The 8,477-nt window shown below is 44.1% G+C and overlaps 1 protein-coding gene and 1 pseudogene across 2 annotated transcripts in view; one reads left to right on the top strand and one right to left on the bottom strand.

Moving 5' to 3' along the window:
* Positions 1–8,477, bottom strand: part of Akap8l (A kinase (PRKA) anchor protein 8-like) — a 35,094-nt gene that overhangs the window by 4,639 nt on the left and 21,978 nt on the right. The gene's annotated exons all lie outside the window — the stretch shown is intronic.
* Positions 662–1,786, top strand: LOC102008123 (annotated as a pseudogene).

Here is an 8,477-nt window from a genome sequence, read left to right as displayed (position 1 = left end):
TGGCACTTGCTATTAAATATTATTCCTATCTAAGAACACAACATGTTCCTCCATTCATTGGGATTTTACATCATATTCTTGGAGTATCCATAGTATTTTTCTTTCATTCATTTACCAGTGCTAGGGATTTGACCCAGTGAGCCCTTAGATAACCTCAGTCCTTTTTTTTTCCAGTCTTTTTTTTTTTCTTTTGGTTTTTTTCCAGTACCAGGAATCGAACTCATGACCTTGTGCTTGCTAGGCAGGCGCTGTGCCCCTGAGCTAAATCCCTAGCCCCTCAGTCCTTTTATTTTTGTCTTTTTTTTTTGAGACAGGGTCTCGCTATGCAGTTCAGGCTGGCCTTGAGCTCACTTTGTAACCCAAGCTGGTCTCGAACTTGCAATGATCCTCCTGCCTCAGCCTCCCGAGTGCTGGGATTACAGGCGTGCGCCACCACGCCTAGCCTCAGTCCTTTCTGTGAAGCAGTGTTCTTTTTTTAAGTTGCCCAGGCTGGGCTCCAACTTGTAATCCTCCACCTCTGCAGTACTACATCACTATCCCTAGCTCAGCCGGGTGTGGTGGTGCACGCCTATAATCCCAGCACTCGGGAGGCTGAGGCAGGAGGATCGTTGCAAGTTCAAGACTAGCCTGGGCTACAAAGTAGGCTCAAGGCCAGCTTGAACTTCATAGCGAGACCCTGTCTCAACAAAGACAAAAAACAAAACAAAACAAAACAAAAAACTATCCCTAGCTCATAGTTCTTCCCAGAGCTTTCTTTTTTTGTGTGTGTGCTGGGAATTGAACTCAGGACCTTGCACTTCCCAGGCAGGTGCTGTAACTGATGAGCTATATCCCCAACCCCTCATAACTTTCTTCTTAAATCTATATTCCTAGATATTTCACATATCATATGGTTATTGTGAGAATTTTTCCCTCATATATGTTTCCAGGTGGTTATTACTAGCACAGTGATAAATAAAACCTTTTGCATAATATCATGGATTCTATCCCTTACCAAATTTTATTAGTTTTAAAAACAATTTGCTGGCCCCCACCCGCCCCCCGCTCGCCCATGCCTGCAGCGCCTCCACGCCCAGGTTTCAACAGACCTCACCAAAATGCCCTCCCAAATGGAACACGCCAGGGGCTGGGGATTTAGCTCAGCGGCAAAGAGCGCCTGCCTGGCAAGCGCAAGGTCGTGAGTTTGGTTCCCGGTACCGGAGAAAAAAACCAAAAAACCAAAAAAAAATGATACTCATCCAAATGGAACACGCCATGGAAACCATGATGTTTACGTTTCACAAGTTTGCTAGGGACAAATGCTACCTAACAAAGGAGGACCTGAGAGTACTCATGGAGGAGTTCCCTAAACTTCTGGAAAATCAATAAGACCCTCTGGCTGTGGACAAAATTATGAAGGCCCTGGACCAGTGTCGAGATGGCAAAGTGGGCTTCCAGAGCTTCTTTTCACTAGCTGCGGGCCTCACCATTGCATGCAATGATTGTTTTGTAGTACACATGAAGCAGAAGGGAAAGAAGTAGGCAGCCATGAGCGTTTACTCCTGCCTTGATGAGAGTTGTCCCAAAGGGCCCCGAAAGGAGTCTGCCCCTCAGTTTCCCCTTGTATAAAGATTTCATGAGCAGATCAGGACCCCTAGAAAATGTACAAATAACATCCAGCTCTCACTGGACAAACAGAAAACGGAAAGTTAACTAAATGCTAGATAAGCTTTTGATTTGTATATTTGCATCCTCTTGGCCCTCAACAAAGTCTTTTTTTTTTAGTTCCAAAAAAAAAAAAAAAAAACCAATTTGCTGGGAAAAGTGAGACCCTGTCTCAAAAAGAAAACAAACAAAAAAAATTGCTAAAATCATCTGGCTTCCCTAGAATTTAATCCCATTATTCAGCGTTTTCCTTTTTATAACAAAAATGTTGCTAGTTTTTTTTTTTATTAAACCATCCTTGCATTCCAGAGATGAAACCTGAAGTACTATATTTATGTGCATCATCACTAAATTGATAATTAGTAACATTTCCCCTTACTACTTCTATTCTTTTTATCTGATTTTTAGAATCAAGGTTAAAAATGCTTTTTAAGAATTAACTAGAAGCTGGGCATGGTGGCGTACACCTGTGATCCCAGCACTTGGGAGGCTGAGGCAGGAGGATTGCTGGGAGTTCAAGGCCAACTTGGGCTCCAGAGTGAGCTCAAGGCCAGCCTAAACTACATAGTGAGACCCTGTCTCAGAAAGGAAAAAAAAAAAAATTAGAGAGGACAAACTCTTGGCATGGCAGTCTGAAGAGCTCTGTGGACCCAACTCTCTGGTGAAATTCATAAAAACTATTAAAACTGGTAACCAGAAAACAACAACAAAAAGAAACAAGCTATATTATGCACATGTACCCACTCCCCAAGATGACTATAAATTGCATGTACTAGTCATCTCCCCAAGATGACTATAAATTGCATGTACTGCAAACGTACTAATAAAATTTTAAAATTTTTTAAGTCTTCAAAAAAAACTAATGAGGAAATGGCACTGAAACCTGTAAGTGACAGTGTGTTGGAAACAGGACCCCGCAGCCTCTCTGCCTTCCCAGTTCAGTGGGATGCACACTCCACTTCAGACAGCACATCCAGAGGGCAGGTCCCCACCTCTTCCACAGCACCCCAGTGGGGAGACTGCCCCTCTCAAGAGGCAGACGACGTCAGCATTCTCATCCTGCCCCTGCTACCTGGTCTGAGGATAAATCTGGCAAGCCTAGCGAGTTGAGAGCTCTTTTCTTCTCAGGCTTCAAGCATAGAGTAGAGGCTTTACCTAGGGCGAGGCCTGCTAAATACTGGGGCCCCAATCCCTGCCTCATTCATAAGGTGCAGGTCCCATGCCAAGAGAAACACACAAGGACCAAGAGGCTGCAGGTGGCTCATCCTTCATTGTTGTCCCAAAGCAGCAAGTGATTCTAGGAGAAACATTCCCTTGTCTTCATCTCTACATTCTTGCCTCAGATTCTGGACTGGGGGAAAGCTTAGCCTTAAAACAGTGAACTCTCTGTTTCTCCTCAAAGGACCCAACTTCGTTCCCTAGAATGCAGGAGAGTTTGGGTCTAAGGACGCTCTCAAAACATGGCTGGGACCAGTGGCACACACTTGTAACCTCAGCACTTGGGAAGCTAAGGGAGGAAGATTGCCAAGTTTGAGTCCTGCCTAAGCAATTTTTTTCTTTTTGTCTTTTTGAGAGAAGATCTCACTGTGCAGTTCAGGCTGGCCTTGAGCTCACTTTGTAGCCCAGGTTGGCCTCAAACTTGCAACTATCTTCCTTCCTCAGCTTCCTGAGTGCTGGGATTACAGGCGAGTACCACCACGCCAGGTTAATTTAAGGTTTGTAATTTTATTTAATTATTGGTACCAGGGATGGAACTCATGATCTCGCATTTGCCGGGCAGGCGCTGTGCTGCTAAGCTATCTCCCAGCCCCAGCCTAAGCAATTTAACAAGACCCAATCTCAAAATAAAAAGGGCTGGGAATGCAGCTCATTGAGAAGGCTCTGGGTTCAATCCCCAGCACCACAAACAAAGCAAAAGAGCAGCGACAACAATGGAGAGTACAGAGTAGAGGAACGGAAAGGAGACTGAAGGGCTGGTGGTGGTGCTTGTCGGGCAGGCACTTGTACCACTGAGCTATATCCACGGCCCTAAATTTCAAACAATAATCTCAACAACTGTTTCTGGAAAGAAGCCTGAATTTAACTGGATTAAATTAGTGAGCAATTTATGCCCCAGGGCACTACTGAGACTAGAGCCATCAGCCAGAAAAAGTCAGAGCCCTGCTAAGCACACCCTGAATAGCTCCTAGCCATCTCAACTCCGCTTCTCAGGACCCTGGCTTCCTCCTCCAGGGCACATCACCAGAGCTTCTCTCACACTATGGGGAAGGAAAGACCTCAGAGACCTCACTCAAACAGACCTGGCTAAGAGACCTTGCAAAAGAATCTGGCCATGCTCTAAACTAATGCACAGGGGCTGGGGATTTAGCTCAGCAGCAAAGCGCCTGCCTGGCAAGCGCAAGGTCGTGAGTTCGGTTCCCGGTAACGGAGAAAAACCAAAACCAAAAAAAAAAAACAAAAAACTAAACTAATGCACAAACAGACACAGTTAACAAGACGCTGGGTATAGGAGGGTGTGGCCAGTGCCCAGAGTGTGACAATATGTTCTCTAAGACACCTAGTTCCCAACAAAAAATTAGGACACATACAAGACTTTTATTCCCACACAGAAAAAATAGCACTGAATACAGCAAAGACTTCAACCCAACATACAGCTCAGGGGCAGAGTGAACTGACTACTACGTGTCAGATTCCCAGCACTGAGGGGGGGGAAAAATGTGACAAAAACTTCAAAGCAGCAGTTAAAAACATGTTTAAAGAATTAAGTACATGGAAAAGTAAAAGGCAGAATGACACCTTCTCTTCAAATAGACATTATCAACAAAGAAAAATTATAATAAAAATAAAATGGAAATCTTGGAGCTGACAACTGAACAAAAACTTCACTAGAAAGGCTTAACAGCAGATTTGAACTAAAGAATTAGTGAATCTGCAGCTAGGACATTACACAATGTGAAAAGCAGAGAGAAGAGTGAAGGAAAATGAACAGCCTCAGACAACAGTGGGACAACATTAAGTAACCCAACCTATGTGTAATGGGAACAGAAGAGAAGAGAAAGGAAGAGGAAAAAATATTTACAGAGAAAAAGAAAAAAAAAAAAAAAAAGCCAAAAAACGGCTGGCCTGACATGGTAAGACATGCCTGCCATCCCAGCACTCTGGGAGGCTAAAGCCAAGAGCATCACAGTGTGAGCCCAGCCCAGGTAACTTAGTGACGTAGGGAGATCCTGTCTCAAAATAAAAAATATAGGACCTCAATTCAATCCCCAGTACTGTTAAAAAAATAATGGCTGAAAGCTTTCTCAAAATTAATGAAAATCGAGCCAGGTGTGGTGGCGCACGCCTATAATCCCAGCAGCCAATAATCCCAGCACTCGGGAGGCTGAGGCAGGAGGATCATTGTGAGTTTGAGACCAGCCTGGGCTACAAAGTAAACTCAAAGCCAGCCTGAACTGCATAGCGAGACCCTGTCTCAAAAAGAGAAAAAGAAACAAAACAAAACAAAACACTAATGAAAATCTATATATCAAAGAAGCTCAATCAATTCCACAGAGAATAAACATAATTCCACAAAAATATATATCATAATAAAAATGCCAAAACTTCAGGAATAGGAAAAAAACTCAAGTGAAAGCAGCAAGGAGAAATAAATCATCACTTACCAAAGAAAACTAGTAAAGTTAAAAGTGTACCTCTCATCAAACTGGAGACTAGGGACTGGGATGTAGCTCAGAGGTACAGCGCTTGCCTAGCGTGCACAATCACTGGGTTAAATCCCTAGCACCCAAAAATAAATGAAGAGAGGAGGGAAAGGGAGAGGGGAGAGGGGAGATGGGTGAAGGGAAAGGGAAAAGAGAGAAGAGGGAAGAGGGAAGAGGGGAGCAGGGAACGGGGAACGGGGAGAGAAGAGAGAAGAGAGAAGAGAGAAGAGAGAAGAAAGAAAAAGGCAGGCAGGCAGGCCGACCAATCAAACAAAACTCAAATTACTTTATCAGAATTAAACTTTTCTATACCAAAGGACACACCAACAAAGTGATAAAAACCCACAGCAGACAAAATAGTTGTGTATCATTCAAAGAAGGACCCATGTCTAGAATTTATAAAAAACTCTGGGCTAAAGATTAGCTCAGTGGTAGAAAACCTTCCCTAGCACGAGCAAGGTCCTGGGTTCAATCCCCAGTACTGTCCCCCTAATTATTTTTCTCTAATAATATGCAAATGGCCAACAGGCCTATGAAAACAGTCACTAGTCATCAGGGAAATACCACAATCGAAACCACAACCACAACACACCACTTCCCACACACCATGATGGCTAGATGAAAATTGGTGAAGAGTAGAGAAATCATAACACTCACACACTGCTGATGGGAATGTAAAATAGTGCAGCCACTTTGGGAAACAGTCTGGTTGCTCCTCAAAAAGTCACAGTTACTATTTAATTCTAACAGTCCATTCCTAGGTACATAACCAAAAGAAATCAAACAACTTGCACATCCACGTTCTTAAAAGGATTACTCACAATAGTCAAAAGGTATGAACAACTGAAATTACTCAAACAGATGAATGGATAAACCAAAGGTTGCATTTACCTAATAAGAGGGTATTATTAGGCCATACAAAGGAATGAAGTTCTGACACATACTGCAATGCAGATGGACCCTGAAAACAGTGTGTTCACTCAAAGACATCAACCACAGAAGACCATGGATTATGTGATTCCACTTATATGAAATGTCTAGAATAAGCAAATAGTAGACTGCTGGCTGCCTAAGGCTGGGTGAGGATGGGAGGCTGGGGATATGGCCTTCTTTTCTGAGGAGATGAAAACGTTCCATAATTGAACATGACTGACAAAATTGTGTACAAACTAAAAACTATTAAACCGTATGCGTAAGTGGGTATAACTGTTAATCCTGGTATGTCAACTTCACAGGGTTAAGAAAACCCTAGCAGATCAGTTGAGAACACTCCCGGTTAGGTCTGGGTGGGGGTTGCGGAGGTGGGGCTTGTGTGCTATCTGTGGTCCCTGGCCCTGCCTCTCTAAAATGCTTCCATGCTCTGCTTCCCCAAGAGTAGCTCTGTTGCTTCTACCATGAGGTTTTGGCCTGGGAGCCTGCTGACCATGAGTCGAGTAAGCTAAATTAAACCTCTGCTCCTGCAACTTATGCGTGTTGGGTAGTACGTTGACCAAAGGGAAAGTGGTAATAACAGATTACCGAAAGTTAGTAACTGCAAGCTTTCCATTCATTTCTATAACCCAGAATCTTTAAAAATGTAGTATTTAAATTGTATCATAAGGCCAGGAATATAGCTCAGTGGCACAAGCACCTGCCTGGCAAGTGCAAGGCCCTGAGTTCGATTCTTCACACGCAAAAAACAAAACAAAACAAAACCCTAAATTGCATCACAAGCATCTCTAAACCAACTACTCCTTGTGCCTTCTAAATATCTTTCATCATCTTCCAAACATATGATAGTTGTTGTTATGACTTTGTTTTCTGTCTTACTCTTTCTTTACTTCTTTTACGATCAATTTTGAGTTCATATTTTACTACCTATTGTTCATTTGCCCTAGACCTTCCAAAAATTCTATTAATGTCATGTACTCTCCACAGTCTTTCTCTCCTTACCCCTATCAGCTGCCAACCCAAGAGTCTGTCCTCGGCAGGATCTCTATAGCTTCTCTGTTGCCAAAGCCAGTGGACGCGTTTCTAATCTTTCCAGACCGCTCAGTGGCATCTGCTAGGCCTGAATCTGTGACTGCTCAAGTCACACCCCTGACCCTTCCCTCTTCCCCCGAGATCACTGCACTGAAAAAGCTGAGTTGTGATGGGCATAGGAAAAGCTTGAGAGATGCTGCTCAACCTACTCACTTGGGTGCACATCATTCCCACAGGCCTTTTCTGCCCCTTAGCCCAGGCCTGGTCCTAGTCCTCCACCTTGCTTAATGTCTAAGAACCACCTCCAACCCATCATGGCACCTGTTTAATCAAAAACCAGCCACTCTGACCTCAGTGCTGAACACCAAGAACATGCCAGAAAACAAGACAACACACTCATTTTCCTGACAAGCATGCTTTTTTCCCTGCACCCCAGACTACTCCTGCCCCCCAGACTACTCCTGCCCATGCTCTTAGCAGCAGCACTATCCATTCAGTTCCCAGAGTCTGGAAACAGTTACCCCAGTTCCTGGTCACACACACAGGACCACCTCCTACCTTCTTCCTTCTTAGCTGCCTCCTCTCCACTCTCAAGGTGGAGGCACTACTTATCACGAGACTGCAGCAGCCATCACTGGCGCCCACCTTGCTCTACAGCAGGTGGCAAAGTCTCTCTCAGTCAATGGCAACTCCAATCTTGCTTGATAACCTAAAGAAGCAAGCCTGGAACCCTCAGTACGGCCCTCATCAACCAACATCTGAAGTCCAACCCTTCCTCCACCAACATTGGCATTGCCTGCTTCCGTTTTTTCTTTTCTTTTTGGTCTTTTTGAGACAGGGTTTCGCTATGTAGTTCAGGCTGGCCTTGAGCTCACTTTGTAGCCCAGGTTGGTCTCAAACTCGCAGTGATCGTCCTGCCTTGGCCTCCCGAATACTGGGATTATAGGCGTGTGCCAACAGGCTCCGTTTGTTTTTTCTTTTCAAATTTACTTTTGTTTTTTTGAGACAGGGTCTCACTATGTAATTCAGGCTGGCCTTGAACTCACTACATAGCCCAGGTGATCCTGCCTCAGCCTCCGGAGGGAGGGATTACAGGTGTGTTCCACCACCCAGCTTTTAATCTGCTTCTGTTTTTTTGACACTCATCTGGTTACTGGCCTCTACATAGAT

The sequence above is a fragment of the Chinchilla lanigera genome, unplaced genomic scaffold (genome assembly GCF_000276665.1).
Source record: "Chinchilla lanigera isolate Chin_1 unplaced genomic scaffold, ChiLan1.0 scaffold00094, whole genome shotgun sequence".
Taxonomy (NCBI): Eukaryota; Metazoa; Chordata; class Mammalia; order Rodentia; family Chinchillidae; genus Chinchilla; species Chinchilla lanigera.
The sequence above is the reverse complement of the archived record's forward strand: the minus strand, read 5'-3'. Positions and strand labels throughout refer to the sequence as shown.